A 15771-nucleotide genomic window follows, 5' to 3' on the forward strand; every position below is an offset into this window, starting at 1 on the left:
GAGGAAATAACTGACATTGAGCAAGATAACTGAAGGATAAAATAGGAAAAGAATATTAAGCCAAAGATTGTACTTAAAGTAAACCACTGAAAATATTACTAAGTAACTGTTAAAAACAGCCAATACATATGGTAGCATAAGGACATTCTGTTTGGGTATTTTGTACAGGTAATACAAGCTAAAACCAAACTACCACAATAACAGTTACAACATATAATTTTACAGCTCTTACTCTGCCCTTTGACAAGTGTTAGGGACTTACATTCCAAAACTTCTGCAGTTCTTCAATTTGCTTACCCACAAAGGCACTTCAAATTAAACAACATCCAAACAAACTTAGTATCATTCCATGCACACGCATAAATTCCTGACTCTGAATTTTCTATTTCAGTTATTGAAATCACAATCCAATCAGTTGCCACAACCAGAAACTTTCAAGCTGTCTTTCACTATCCTCATTCAAAGATTTTGGGGGTGGAGGCTTTTTTATTGTACATTGACAAATTATTCATACATATATTTAAAATGTACAAAGTAATGTTATGTTTTTTTTTTTCGAGGTGGAGTCTTGCTCTGTCACCCAGGCTGGAGTTCAGTGGCGCAATCTCGGCTTGCTGCAACCTCCATCTCCTGGGTTCAAGCAATTCTCCTGCCTCAGCCTCCCAAGTAGCTGGGATTATAGACATGCACCATCACTCCTGGCTAATTTGTGTATTTTCAGTAGAGACAGGATTTTACCATGTTGGCCAGGCTGGTCTTGAACTCCTGACCTCATGATCTGCCCACCTCAGCTTCCCAAAGTGCTGGGATTACAGGCATGAGCCACCACGCCCGGCCATGATTTTTGAATGCAATGTAAAATGATTAAATTAAACAGATTAACATCTCCATCACCTAAAATATTTAATATCTTTTGTATTCAGAACATTTGAAATTTTCTCTTACTGATTTTGAAATGTAAAGTACTCAATTATTAGCTATATTCACCACAGTGTGCAATAGATTTTTAAAAAATCAAATGTATTCCTTCTATGTAACTGAGGCTTTGTACCCTTTGACTATCATCTCCCTATTCCTCCTACCCCCAAGCCTCTATAACCACCATTCTACTCTCTGCTTCTGTAAGTTCAATTGCTTTGGATTCCACATATAAGTGAGAACATGTGGTATTTGTCTTTCTGTGTTTGGCTTATTTCACTTAAGATGATATTCTCTGATTTCATCTGTGTTTTTGCACATAACAGAATTTCTTCCTTTTTAAAGGTTGAATAATATTTCATTCTACATATACTACACTTTAATCATTCATCCATTGGTGGACATTTACTTTGATTCTATAACTTGTCTATTGTGAATAGTGCTACAATGAACATGGGAATGCAAGCATCTCATCAACACACAGATTTCAAATCTTTTCGGTAAATACCCAGAAGTGGGATTGGTGGATCATATGGCAATTCCATTTTTAGCTTTTTGAGAAACTTCTACACTGTTTTTCACAATGGCTGCACTAATTTACATTCCCACTAACAGTGTACAAGGGTTCCCTTTTCTCCACACCCTCATCACCACTTGCTGTCTTTCACCATTTTGATAATAGTCATTCCAACTGTTTAAGGTGATATCTCATGGTGGCTTTAATTTGTATCTCCCTAATAATTACTGATGTTGAGCATGTTTTCTTGTATCTATTCGCCATTCATATGTCTTCTTTTGAAAATGTCTATTTAGGTCCCTTGCCCCTTTCTTAATCAGATCATTTGTTTTCTGTCTATATAGTTGTTTGAATTCCTTATGTATTTTGGACATGAATTTCTTATGAGATGTACAGCTTGCAAATATTTTCTCCAAGTCTGTAGGTTCTCTCTTCATTCTGTGTTTTTCTTTGTTGTGCAGAAGCTTTTTTGCTTTGACATAACTCATTTGTCAATTTTTGCTTTTGTTGCCTGCACTTAAGGGGTCAAATTTAAAAAGCATTGCCCAGACCAATATTGTGTGGTTTTACTCCATGTTTTCTTCTAGTTGTTTCACACTTTCAGAACTTTTGTTTAAATCGCTTACCCATTTTGCATCTTTCATGCATATGGAGTGAGATAAGGGTCTAATTTTATTCTTCTGTTTGTGAATATTCTGTTTTCCCAACACCACTTATTGAAGATATTGTCCTTTTGCCATTGTATATTCTTGTGACCTTTGTCAAAAATCAATTGACCATAGATGTGTGGGTTTATCTCTGGGTGCTCTATTCTGTACCATTGGTCAATGTGCTAATTTTTATGCCAATACCATACTGTTTGGGTTATTACCACTTCATAGTATAGTTTGAAATCAGATGGTATAATAACTTCAGGTTTGTTTTATTGTTTTGTTTTGTTGGTTTTTTTAAATTTTTTTGTTTTTGTTTTTGTTTTTGTTTTTGCTCATGATTATCTGGCTATTTGGGGGGCTTGGAGTCGTTTTGTGATTTTGAATCAATTTTAGGAATTTTTTTCCATGTGAAAAATGACACTGGAATTTTGGTAGGTGTTTCATTGAATCTATAGATCATGCTAGGTAGTATGGATATTTTAACTTTATTAATTCTTTCATGCCATGAACACTGGATATTTTTCCATTTATTTGTGTCTCTAATTTCTTTCATTAAGGTTTTATTATTTTCTATGTACAGGTCTTGGTCACTTCCTTAAGTTAAATTTATTCCTAAATATTTTTTGTAGCTATCGTTAAGTAGGATTGCTGTCTTGATTCTTTCTCAGAAAGTTTGTTTTGAGTGTAAAGAAATGCTACTAGTTTTTACATGTTTATTTTTTACCTGCAGCTTTATTGAACTTGTTTATCAGTTCTAAGTTTTTTCTGAAATCTTTAGAGTTTTCTATATGTAACTTCATGTTATCAGCAAACAATGACATTTTTACTTCTATTCTTATTTAGATGCCTTTTTTTTTCTCTTCTCTCATTTTTCTGGCAAGGTCTTCCAACTGTGTTGAATAGTAGTGATGAGAGTGGGTACTCCTGTCTTATTCTGAATCTTAGAGGAGAGGGCTCCAATTTGTCATCATTAAGTATTAATATCATTTTAGCTTTGGGCTTATTATACATGGCCTTTATTGTGTTGAATTATATCCCTTATATACCCAATTTGTTAAATGTATTCATCATGAAAAGGTGTTTAATTTTGTCAACTGCTTTTTCTGCATCTAATGAGATGATCATATGATTTTTGTCTTTCTGTTAATGTGGTGTATTGCATTTATTGATTTACAAATGTTGATCCATTCTTGCATTGCAGAAAAAAATCTCACTTGATCATGATGAATATCCTTTTAATGTGTTATTGAATTGGGTTTTCTAGTATTTTGTTGAGGATTTTTGCATCTGTTTACCAAGGATATTGGCCTGTAGTTTTCTTTTCTTGTGATTTTCTTATCTGGCTTTGGAATCAGAGTAATGCTAGCCTCATAAAAAGAGTTTGGAAGTATTTCCTCCTCTGATTTATTGCAAAAGTGTATGGAGTATTGGTATTAGATATTCTTTAAATGTTTGGTAGAATTCACCAGTGAAGCCATCAGGTCCTGGGCTTTTCTTTGATAGAAGATATTTTCAATCTCCTTGCTCACTATTAGTCTGTTCAAATTTTCTCTTTCTTCATTAATCCATCTTAGTAGGTCATATGTGTCTAGGAATTTATCCATTTCTTCTAGATTACCCAGTTTGTTGAAATATAATTGTTCACAGTAGTCTCTCACGATCCTTTGTATTTCTGAGCTGTCAGTTGTAATGTCTTCTTCTTTCATTTCTGATTTTATTTATTTGAGTCTTCTCTTTTATTCCTTAGTCTAGCTAAAGGTTTATCAATTTTGTTTATCTTTTAAAAAGCTAACTTTGTTTCATTAATCTTTGGTATTGTTTTTCTAGTCTCTATTTTATAATTTACTTGTGCTCTGATCTTTATTATTTATTTCCTTCTGTTAATATTGGGTAGAGTTTGTTCTTTTTTTCTTTCCCTGAGTTCCTTGAGTGATGTTCAGTTGTATGTGTTTGTGATCATTTTTGTTTTTTGATGTAGATGTTATTGCTATAAACTTTCCTCTTAAAACTGCTTTTGCTGCATCTCATAAGTTGTGGTATATTGTGTTCCCAATTTTTTGTCTCAATAAATTTTTAAATTTTGCTTTTTAATTTTTTCATTTATCTATTGAATGTTCAAAAGCATATTGTTTAATTTCCTTATATCTGTGAATTTTCTAAAATTCCTCCTGTTACTGATTTCCAATTATATGCCATTGTAGTTGGAAAAGGTACTTTATATGATTTCCATTTTGTTAAATTTTCTAAGACTTGTATTCTGGCCTAACATATGATCTATCCTGGAGAGTGTTCACTGAATGCTTGGGAAGAATATGTATTCTGTTCTCTTGGGGAAAGACACTCTGTAGATGTCTTTTAGGTCTATTTTATTGATAAGTGACATTCAAATCCAATATTTTTTATTAATTTTCTGTCTGAATGATTTTTTCATTATTAAAATGATATATTGAAGTTCCTTATAATACAACTTATAAATTAATAGATAGTAAGTCAATAGATTCACAAAGCAAATTGTTATTCTTATCCACATTTCCAAAACAAAGACACAAAAGCACCAAAAGAAAAAGTGATTGTGTTGAAAATGGGGAACACATTGAGGATATAGGACAAACTTAAATTCTCAGTTTATATCGGTATTGTTATTGTTATTGCTGTTTTATTGCACTGAATTAGATAAATGAGAAAATTAAACAATCCTTATGACAAATCTCTTTTGGAGTTTATTGAACATACTACTGCCTCTCAGCTACAGAGACCACATGTTTTTTTACGCCAAGAACAACTACACATCATGTATAAAACTAAGGTCAAGTGTGCAGCAGATTTCAAGCAAATAATTATTCCCCAAAAGATAATTTTGCAGAGTTTTTTGAAGGAAATTGGTCTCAATTTGTTGTTTCTTTTCAACAAAAATGTTAAGCTACACGTTTTTTAGTTCATTTTAAATTTATCTGAATAAAGCAATCCCTCCAACATATTTGCAACGCTTTGCAACATCAGATGTTGCTTCCAGCTGCAAAAAAATAAAAATAAAAAATTATCCTTTATGCTCCCTTATGCTCTAAACAATTTAGAGTGTTTGCATCTGTAGAAACAGTAGCTGCATGTGGAGTCCAGTACCCGAGAGGTGGTTGTTTCTATACACTATTAGACTATATCAAAGACAGCATTGTCAAGTACTTAATGATTGGCTTTTCATGTGGGGCCCAACATTCTAACAGAGCCTTTATTATTCATACCAATCTGGCTTTAGTTCATCTTCTACAGACACTCTAGATTAAATTTTCTTCATTATCATTACAGAACTAGATAAATAAGTGGCGCATCTGTTCATGAAGTGGTTTATTATCTGTTTGGATGAGGTTTGAGATGAATAGAAAAAATAACTATAGAGGAGACAAATGCACCAAGGTTTATGCCCACTGTGGAATTCAAGACTAGTTATGTTATCTCTGAAAACCCTTTGGTCTCTCCCTTCCACTGAATGGGGAATTATTAACGAATGATTTGGTACCATTTATCATGAAGAAGAATGCAAAGCAGATAGAAATCAAACCAAAACAAATGCACAGAAACCTGGCACGTGATAAGGGCCTAATGACGACCTCACGTTGTTCCATTCAATTTCAAGCCCATCTCTCCAAAAGAAAACTTGAAGAACTGTAAATATTTTACCAACAATCCCATATCAGATATCTCTCATGCAAAACAAGGCTGTATAAATAAATCTGTTGATTAGGAATGTATCAACACATTACAGCTGTGCCATTCACATGGGGCTTACAACCAATCTTTTCTGTTACTATTAGGCTTACACCATTCATTTCAGAACTAGCATAAGGCCTAGGCAGTCTGAAGAATCTATGCCAGCCCCGATTAGGTCTGCATTCAGGTATCTGTCTGCAACATACCTTGACTGTACTCCCAGTTTGCCATAGCTCAGTCATAAAATGTGCTACAGGGGGTTCATTTCTGCTAATACCAAAATAATAGTGGAAACAGAAATAACAATAATAATAATTACTCAAACTTTAATATAAAAATGAATCACCTGATAATCTTGTTAAAATGCAGATTCTGATTCACTAAGTCTGGGGTGGGTGATTGTATTTCTAACAAGCTCCCAATCTTGCTGATGTTTCTGGCATGTAGAAAATACTAGCGTGGAAATCGACCTATGGTGTTTAATAATGCTAGCCACGTTGACTTCTGAGCACTCAAACTGCAGCTACCCAAATGGAGATGTGCCCTAAGTATAAAATATACAACAGACATCAAATGCTTACTTCTCCCCCAAATACAATAAGTCATTAATATTTTGTATTGATTAAATGTGTAAAAGATTTTCATCTATGGTGTTTAAATAAAATATATTATTTAAATTAATTTTACCTGTTTATATTTACTTTTTAAAATGTGGCAACTAGAAATTTTAAAATTATATATATGGCTTGCACATTTCCACAATGCTGAGATGAACAATTTGTGAGATTTTTTTTGTTTCTTTAACGTATATGTGTTAAACATTTTATACATCACCACACCTTATAAAATATCTCTTTGACATGCTGCCTGGAGGTGGGATAACTCTATTCTTGCCACCAATCAAGTAGATGAACCTATTAAAATGCTTTCAACAGCAATGAAATCAAACAGCATTAAGCTATAAGGAAAACTATTTGTTCAGGTAACAGTAAAATAAGACTGGCGTACTTAATTTGGGACTCTGATTCTATTTCTTTTTAATTCTCTTAGTTAGATCCAATGCTCAGGCAAAGTGGCACATCAGCAACTGAAAAAAAAAAAAATCCGGAGAAAAAAGAGATAATATTTTCTTTGAGTCTCTACTTTAAAAGCAAGGAAGCTTTTCCAGAAACCATTAATAAACTTTAATTCCACCTCATTGTTTCAAACTGAGTCAGATCCTCAAACTTGAGGCAGTCCTTGTGAACTGAAAATTGACATGTTCTTATTACCTTAGACAGAGTTGCTTGTATCAATCACTGATAAGATAAATGGAATTAACAAAGTTCACTAGAACTAATCATGACACATCCCCAGAAAAGTCAAGTTGATCTTCCAAAATGCAAGGCTATCACCTGATGGGAAATAAATAGGGTGGAGGAGGATAGACTCAAGACCACAACAGTAGGTGAGAACCCTCTCCTGTTATATAGGATTATTATTTTGGGAAAAGTACACTTGATAATGGTAATTTTTTTCCAAATCAACAGATCTTTTATTGCATCATTTAAATATCACAGTTAGTTCTTTGGAATCATCTGGCATCTTGTTTATGTAACCAGACAACTGTTACATCTTACTCAGCTTGCTGAACTGTCCCTTTTTCAGAGACATAGATGCCATCTAAAATTTTTCTGATACTCTTGTTTTTAGCTGTTGTGGCTTGCTGAATCAAAGCAGTTGAATTTGAAACAAGTTCAATGTCATTTCCTTCCAGGATTAAGTCATCTTTCTGGGCTTGAGATACTGAACAAGCAACACCTGGCCCCATCTGAACCCTGTGGAAATATATATATATATTTGAGATGGAGTTTTACTCTTGCTGCCCAGGCTGGAGTGTAATGGCGTGATCTCGGCTCACTGCAACCTCAGCCTCCTGGGTTCAAGTGATTCTCCTGCCTCAGCCATTCGAGTAGCTGGGATTACAGATGCCCATCAGCATGCCTGGCTAATTTTCTTGTAGTTTCAGTAGAGACGGGGTTTCACCATGTTGGCCAGGCTGGTCTCGAATTCCTGACCTCAGGCGATCCTCCCGCCTCGGCCTCCCAAAGTGCTGGGATTACAGGCATGAGCCACCTCACCCAGCCTTATGCAAGAAATGTCTGATTTCAAAAAGAGACCTATTCTCAGGGATAATGACATTGATGGGGGTGTGAGCATACACAGACCTCATATTGTAATGGAAGTCCAGTGTAACACCTTTGATCATGTTCTGTATGTTACTACGAATAGCGCAAACGGTAGCCACTTTCTTTCTATTTCCCCCCTTTTGTCAACTTTGAGCCTCTTCTTTTCCTTTCCAAGGAGACTAAGTTCTACACTGATGTGACTGAAGTCTCTCTGCAGGTTTCCTCTGGGGCCCTTCACAAAAACTATGCATCCCTTCAGAGTGATGTCTACATTTTCTGAAATATCAACGGTCTGCCGAGAATGGTCTTCATTCTCACAGTAGATGTGGCAAACACTGGTAAAAATTTTTATGTAACAAATACATATATATATATTTAAATTAGAACCCAGAATCCTATCACTTCATAATATGATATTGCTGACTCTCTCCAGACAGCTCTTCAGGCATGCACATATGCATAAATTGTGTAAACCATATATACTTAACTGTAACCTTTTTTCCTATGCAATCTGCTGCAGAAATCTTTTCATTTAGATTTATATGACCATTTTTGCCAACTAAAATACCCCATTGTAAGCAAATGCTTTAGTTTAGAACTTTCCAGTGAGCATGCCATGAATGGACTTCAGGTACATCTCAAGCTGTTAATCCACTCGGTCTTCAGTGTAGCCAGGTGAAGCCAGGGGCTTCCCAGCATATAGCTTTATTAGAGCAAGATTCTGATGGCCCTGCTCAATGATAAAATTTGTAAAGCATAGCCACTAATTTCCACCAGTTTTTGATGTTTCTGTTATTTTGAATTTTTCATTATTAGAAGCAAACTAGTATAAATATTATTAATCATATATTTTTTCCCAGTTGTTGGTTCTGGCAATAAAATTTTAGACACTTGTATTTTCAGCAGGTTTTTTAAGGCTGCAAGAAATAGACATGCATAACACTCTTTAAGTATTATAACTTTATTGTTGAGACATATGAAGATGTAGAAAGATAGTGGTTACATTCCCATCAGCTGTTTATCAAGACCCTCATCAAGTTCATTTGATATCACTTGGAATAACAATTAGAAATAAGGTGACCTGCTCACTAGACTTGCTAATATTTGGACATCCTAAAGTGGAGTAATGTCAAACCAGTGCAGAGGAGGTTGGCTTCCCTAATATTCAGCTAACCTATGGATGGTTTGAGCCAGTACTTGTTCCATGGGTACCAGAGGTGTTTCCATTCAAATTTCCCAGGGGCGTGTGTGTGTGTGTTTACTTCCAAGCACATAAAAGAGAGGCAGAGAAGTGGGCAGGCAGTAGGCAGACAAAAAACACAGGCAGAAAAACAACATTTTCTGATGAAATTGGCTGAGCTTAAAATATTTTTAAAAGGTTAGAAACCTAAAACAACACTTTTCCAAAAATTCATATTATTCGTTCCATTTTACAAAGAAGGTGGAGGAGGCTCAAAGACTAACAAAAGCAGAAAGTGTTCAGAGTGATCTTTGACTCAAAATTCTACACTCTCTATTTGAAGCCAGCTTTATTATCCAGAAAGGAACTGGTAGTGATGCAGGACAAGCAAGACCCAAAATTGAGGCTTAGCCAGGGAGGGTTTTTGGCTCTGCCCAGGGGTTCTTGGCTTTGCCCAGTGAAGAATTCAAGGGTGAACTTTTATTGAAGCAGCAGTGTACAGCAGCCAGCAGAGGTACTGCTCCTTGCAGAGCAGGACTACCCCATAGGCAATGTGCCCTGAGTGGCAGCTCAAAGGCATGTCTGCATGCATATTTATACCTACTTTAAATTATATGCAGAAATTCCTAGGAAAAGAGTGTCAATTTCAAGTTGTTTGGTCGTTATTATGGAAAAAGGCAGCAACTTCCAGATGTTGCCATGGCAGTGGTAAATTAACGTGGCACACTGGTGGAGTTTGTCTTATGGAAAGCTGTTTCCCCCGCTGGACCTGTTTTAGCTCATTCTCTGTTTGGCCTGGTGTCTGAGCCCCACCTCCAGAGTCAAGTAGCATGGGCTGCCCAGTTGCCATTTTCTAAATTCATGGAAAAAGTTCGTGTTGATTTGGGTGAAACTTGGCCTTGATAGAAAAGAACAATTTGGCAAGTTCGTATTCAGTGAACTGCATGATGAAGGTGCCAGATCCACATTAGCATAGCACAATCACAAATGACCGTACAGTAGTCCTCCATGAAAAATGGCTACATTAACGATTGCTTACTGATCAGTCTAAGTTCTAGGATAAGATTTGCTAGGGACATCCCTGAGAGGCCTTGAGTTGCTCAGCACTAGTGCTATACAGTATGGATTTTATGTGGTGTTCATCATCGTCTTATACATTCAAATTATATAAAGGTTGCCAATAAGCAAACATAGAATCAGCTGGGTAAACTACATCTTGATATTAAATTCTGTAGAAATTGATAAGTAAGCTCTAAAGTTACAACGATTTATCAGAATGATTAAAGCCATAATTTTTATACCATTGATTTGAACCACACAGACACTGCTGCTGAAAGGAGCCAATCATGTATACCTTACCTGAAAAACAAAATTTTAAAACTTTGTAATAATGTTAAATATATTCATGTAAAAAAATGGATCTGACATGGGCAAAACATGCAGAATACACATATGCACCAATAGTCATTTTATTACGAATACTTTGTCGGCTCCTTGTTTTCTGAATAAACAAAGTGGGCAAGCAGACTCTTTCTCCATAATTACACTTTTGAGATCACTTTATTCACCAAATATTGCTTCAGATGCTATTATGTGCCAGAAAGACAAAAGAATGCAACACTGAGCAAGATAGATATCCCCCTACCTTCGAAGAGCCTGAAGTCTAGAGAGAGACAAACAATTACAATTGTTTATCTGACAATTACTAGACAGTGTAATAGGAACTCTGCTTGGAGAAGAGCAAGGCATGGTTGCTCCTAACCTACATTTTGGAGGAGCGACTTCTTATCTGATCTGACAAAACAGTTAGGTAAAGAATGGTAAGAATAAGAGAATATCCTGTGAAAAGGCCAGAAGTTCAGAGAAAAATATTCATTCAGGGAACTGCAAATATTCAGGCATGTCTAGAACATAAAGTCTAAGTGGAGAATGGTGTAAAAACCTCAAGAGGTTGAAGAAATAAGCTACAAGCACATCACAAACTCCAAAGCAATAAATGATTTGGACATTATTCTGAGGGCAATTGAGAGCAAGGTTGCCAGATAAAATGTAGAAGGCCCAGCTAAATGTGAATTTCAAATAAACAACAAATAACTTTTTTGAGTATAAATATGTCTTAATTATTACTAAAAACATACTATTAAAAAATCATTGTTTATTTGAAATCCAAATAACTGGGTATTCTGTGTTTGTATTTACTTAATCTGACAACCTTCATAGGAAGCCACTAAAGGAGTTTAAGCAGAAGAGTTAAATGATATAATTTGAGCTTTAGAGAGATACCACTGGTTGTGATATAGAAAACAAATTCATTCATTTGTTCACCTATGACATCAATTTTTGAGCAGCCACCTTTTATTCTAGGCAAAGATTTAAGTAAGATACAAATCCGTAATTCCAAAAAAAACTTAGGGCAGTGTCTTTTGAGTAGCATCCTTCCTATTTTTGCCATATTTTCCCTTCCTGTATTGATACTTATGCTGTAGTATGTAGACTGGTTAACTGTATAGCACATTGACTACGGAGCCAGAGAATCCAGATTCAGTCTCTGACTTCCTCTACTCATGAATTGTGCAAGATACTTAACCTCTTATGTCTCAGTCTCTTTATCTGGGAAGAAAGTAAATAATGTTTTCTGCAAATTGTAGGGATCAAATGAGTTAATGTATGTAAAGCCCTAGAACAGTGTCTGTCACAGAATAAACCTTATGAAAGCATCCATTCTTACTCTAAGTGTTAACTTACGTTTTCTTCAAGTAAAATTTTTTTAACTTAAATAAACTTACCTAAAAGCAAAACGTTGTATCATGATTACAAGTGGAAAATTAATTATTTCATTTGCCATGAATAGAAGCTCATAACATAAGTTCAACTTAAAAAAATACAATAATAACAACAAACGATCATACTGGATTTATTATTTTACAAAATAACAATGAAACATATTTTTTAAATCTCACTGTTGCATTTTACAGAAGAGGAAATTGAGGCTCAGAAGAGAAGAGATTTTCCTCGGTCATAGTGACTTAAGCACGCAGCAGGAGAATGTATCTGTGGTCATTAATTCCTAATTCAGGGTTTCTCCAATGTATCTATGGCTGTTCTATCACAAAGCTTTAGCGTACGTACCTGCAGAGCTGTATAGCTTTGGACCTTTAATTTTTCTAAAAGTCCTGTAGTCGAGTATTACTGCCTGCACTACCATTTCTGAACCTTTCTTTATTGTTGCCTGTCATTCTTTTCACTGAGCTTTCTAAAGTTCCATCTCACTCAACCCTTAAGAGAGGAGTAAAATTCTCACCTCACTGGAGTGGGAGCAGAGCTCTCTAGCTGCTGTTCCTGTGGGCGAGATGGACCTTCCCATTGAAGAAAGTTCAGAAGAAGCTTCTAGATACACACATACACACACACATGCACACACACTCTTTTCTGCACCTATCAATACCCCTCTTTTAACATTAGATCCCTCCTCTTTTCACTTCCATTGGCTCCTTTCTTTTTCACTCCCTCTTCTATTTTAGTTTTTCCTTGTTCTGAGCTCCTGGAGGCAGGCAAAGTAGGAAGTAAAATACATCAGCAGGCTTAATGCAAAGATAGACAAATGTTGCAATTGCCAAAATCAAAATATTCACTCATGTACCACCTAAAATTACTCTGGTTGACATACATCGGAAAACTCTGCTGAAAAGAATCCTGTCCCCAGAATTCTAGGCAAACAAGGAGTGAAGAGCTGAAACCCCAGTCAGTCGTCTGACACTGAGAAAGCAGCACCTCTCCAAGTAGACATGCTGATAACCAAGAACAAACTTTGTATTTTTCTATGGCAGGCCTTTTCACATGTAGTGATGATTTATAAGCTTTCAAAATAAACGATGCCCTAATAATGCAAGTACACACAACTAGCACCATTCAGTGTCCTGTATTTATGTGCTAGATTGTACAAGTCAAGGCAGTCCTCATAAGGATTTTGATAAAGAAATGTAATTCATACCTGGATGGCTGCAACAAGCATTTAAAATACAAAATCCATTTAGAACCGATTAGCTTTAGAATATTAGTTATGTAATCTGCCACAATGGCAGATATTAGACAGAACGTTTTTCTCTTCCCTTTGAAACAGTTTATCAATCACCCTTGCTCCTGACAAGCCCTTAGCAGGAAAGCATTTATCAGAATGTATTATAAAACTCAAAAAATAAAAGCTGAAATTAGTGTTTATAAGGAGAATACAGGCCGATTGCAAAGACTTGAGAAAAGACTGTTTAGTCCCCAAGTCACTTCAGGCAAGAGAAGAAGTCAAGCTTGCAGAGATGTATTGGTAGTGCTCTGGAGTAGAGGAAGAAATCTGTTAGGGGATTCTTAAAATGTAATGTGCAGAGTTGAGAGAGTTGTACAATACAGTGAGTAATATTAGCTTTCAACAAGCAATGTGAAATGTATAGATAATATGGTGATTTTCGAATTTGCAAATGTCACAGAATTCATAATACTCGGTGGAGTTGAACAAGCAATAAAAGCCTTGTATGAGGAATGATAATACTTATAACTTGCACAATGTTGTGCTATTCTTCTTGAAGATGGGAACTGAAGAGTATCTTGTAATTAGAGCAGCGATCTAGAAGTTCTCAACTCCAGTTTTCTTTTGAGAAGTCACTTAATTTCTTTCAGGCCTCTATTCCACTTTTGGAAAAATAGCTTCCAGGTGTATCCTCCAGAGGCCTAAAAGTAAAGCTTCTCAATGCTTGCAGCAAATTAGAATTACATGGGGAATTATAAAAAAGAGTTAGTAAATAGCACCCAAAATTAACTAAGACTTGTGGATACTAGGACCCAAACATTTTTTGTTGTTGTTGAATTTAAATATCTCAAATGATTCTAATGTCCAATTAGGGTTAAGAGCCATTGGCTGAGAATAGTAGTTCTCAAAATATGCTGAATATTGGGAAGTTTTAAAAATCCAAATGCTCATGTCACACAATATCCATTAAATCAGAATTTCTGGGGATAGACCCCAATGCCAGTAATTTATAAATCTTCCCAAATGATTCCCAAGTGTAGCCAACTTAGTGGGCCATTGGTCTATATTATTGTATCTCAAACTTTAATGTGTATATGGATGGTTTGGGGGATCTTATTAAAATGTAGATTCTTATTCAGTACATGGGGCCTGATAACTCTTAATTTCACAGCAAACTCTTAGTTGATGCAGCTGTTGCTGCTCCATGCACTGCATTTGATGTAACAAAGAAGTCTAGAAGAATTAAATGCAAACTTCTGACATAAGCATTCAAAGCCCTCCATATTCATCAGGAACTTTATGTACAGTGCTTTGGGCTAAGACCCAAAAGTCCTTAAATGGCACATTCTCCTCCTCACAAGATCCATAAATGTTTTATTGCAGTACTATTTCCCAACCCTCCTCTTAGAAAATACAAAAAGAAAAAAATGGGAAAATGGAAAATGAATGCCCCAACAGCTATTTGAAAAGAGCATTTGGTGTCATGTCATGCTGGATCCTTTTTACCTTCAGTAGGGATGGATGGCACCAGGTTCAAGAGGCCAAAGAGGAGATATGGAGCCAGTGAATGAAACAGAGTTTTATTTGTGGGTACTTACTTAGCAGGGTAGTCCAGTGGCAGTGGGCTGGGCAGGAGAACCGCAACAGCTTGTAAAAAGCATGCTGTTTATATAGCACTTTTACTTACCGCCCTCCCATAGCACCATAACAACCTCGATGTGGCAACACTCATTTCTTTTTTTTTTTTTTTTTTTTTTTTTTTTTTTTGAGAGGGAGTCTCACACTATCGCCCAGGCTGGAATGCAGTGGCACGATCTCGGCTCACCACAAGCTCCGCCTCCTGGGTTCACGCCATTCTCCTGCCTCAGCCTCCCGAGTAGCTGGGACTACAGGCACCCGCCACCACGCCCGGCTAATTTTTTGTATTTTTAGTAGAGACGGGGTTTCACCGTGTTAGCCAGGATGGTCTTGATCTTCTGACCTCGTGATCTGCCCACCTCGGCCTCCCAAAGTGCTGGGATTACAGGCGTGAGCCACCGCACCCTGCCGGCAACCCTCATTTCTCAAGTTAAGTTATTACTGTCAGGTGTATCTGGCACACAGGGTATGCTTAAGTTACGTTATTGCTCTCAGATGCATCTGCCATACAAGATCATTCTCAGGATATGCTTAGGTTAAGTTATTGCTGTCAGGTGCATCTACCATACATCTAGTCATACCTCCTGCCTGGATTCATACACTTCCTGGAGATAAATAGCAAAATATTTGTGTTAATACAGTAGAGAAGCTGTGTATAACCCAGTCATAAGACTTGAGGCCCAAGAGCTGCAGACTGCAGGAACCACTCTATGACTCCCCCATTATAAATGGCCTGAGTGTCAGATGGAGATTAGAAGCTGTCCCAACTTATATGTTGCAGTAATAACAGAATTGGGTGTCAGAAAAATCCTTAAAATGTATAACCATGGCAGGAAGTGTCCAAAAACAACCAGACCATCAAGATTTTTAATAGATGTTTGTTATATCTGCCTCCCTCCTTTTAACTTTTATAGTAATCACCTTTGCGTAGATTTTTTAAGATAACCCAAGTCTAGCACGTTAATTTCCTAACT

At 36.1% G+C, this 15771-nt stretch overlaps 1 pseudogene; it reads right to left on the bottom strand.

Annotated features, from left to right (window-relative positions):
- Nucleotides 1–7408: 7408 nt before the first annotated feature.
- On the bottom strand, nt 7409–15126 carry LOC100587405 (annotated as a pseudogene).
- Between the last annotated feature and the right edge of the window lie 645 nt (nt 15127–15771).

This window comes from Nomascus leucogenys, chromosome 2 (genome assembly GCF_006542625.1).
Source record: "Nomascus leucogenys isolate Asia chromosome 2, Asia_NLE_v1, whole genome shotgun sequence".
NCBI classification, from domain to species: Eukaryota; Metazoa; Chordata; class Mammalia; order Primates; family Hylobatidae; genus Nomascus; species Nomascus leucogenys.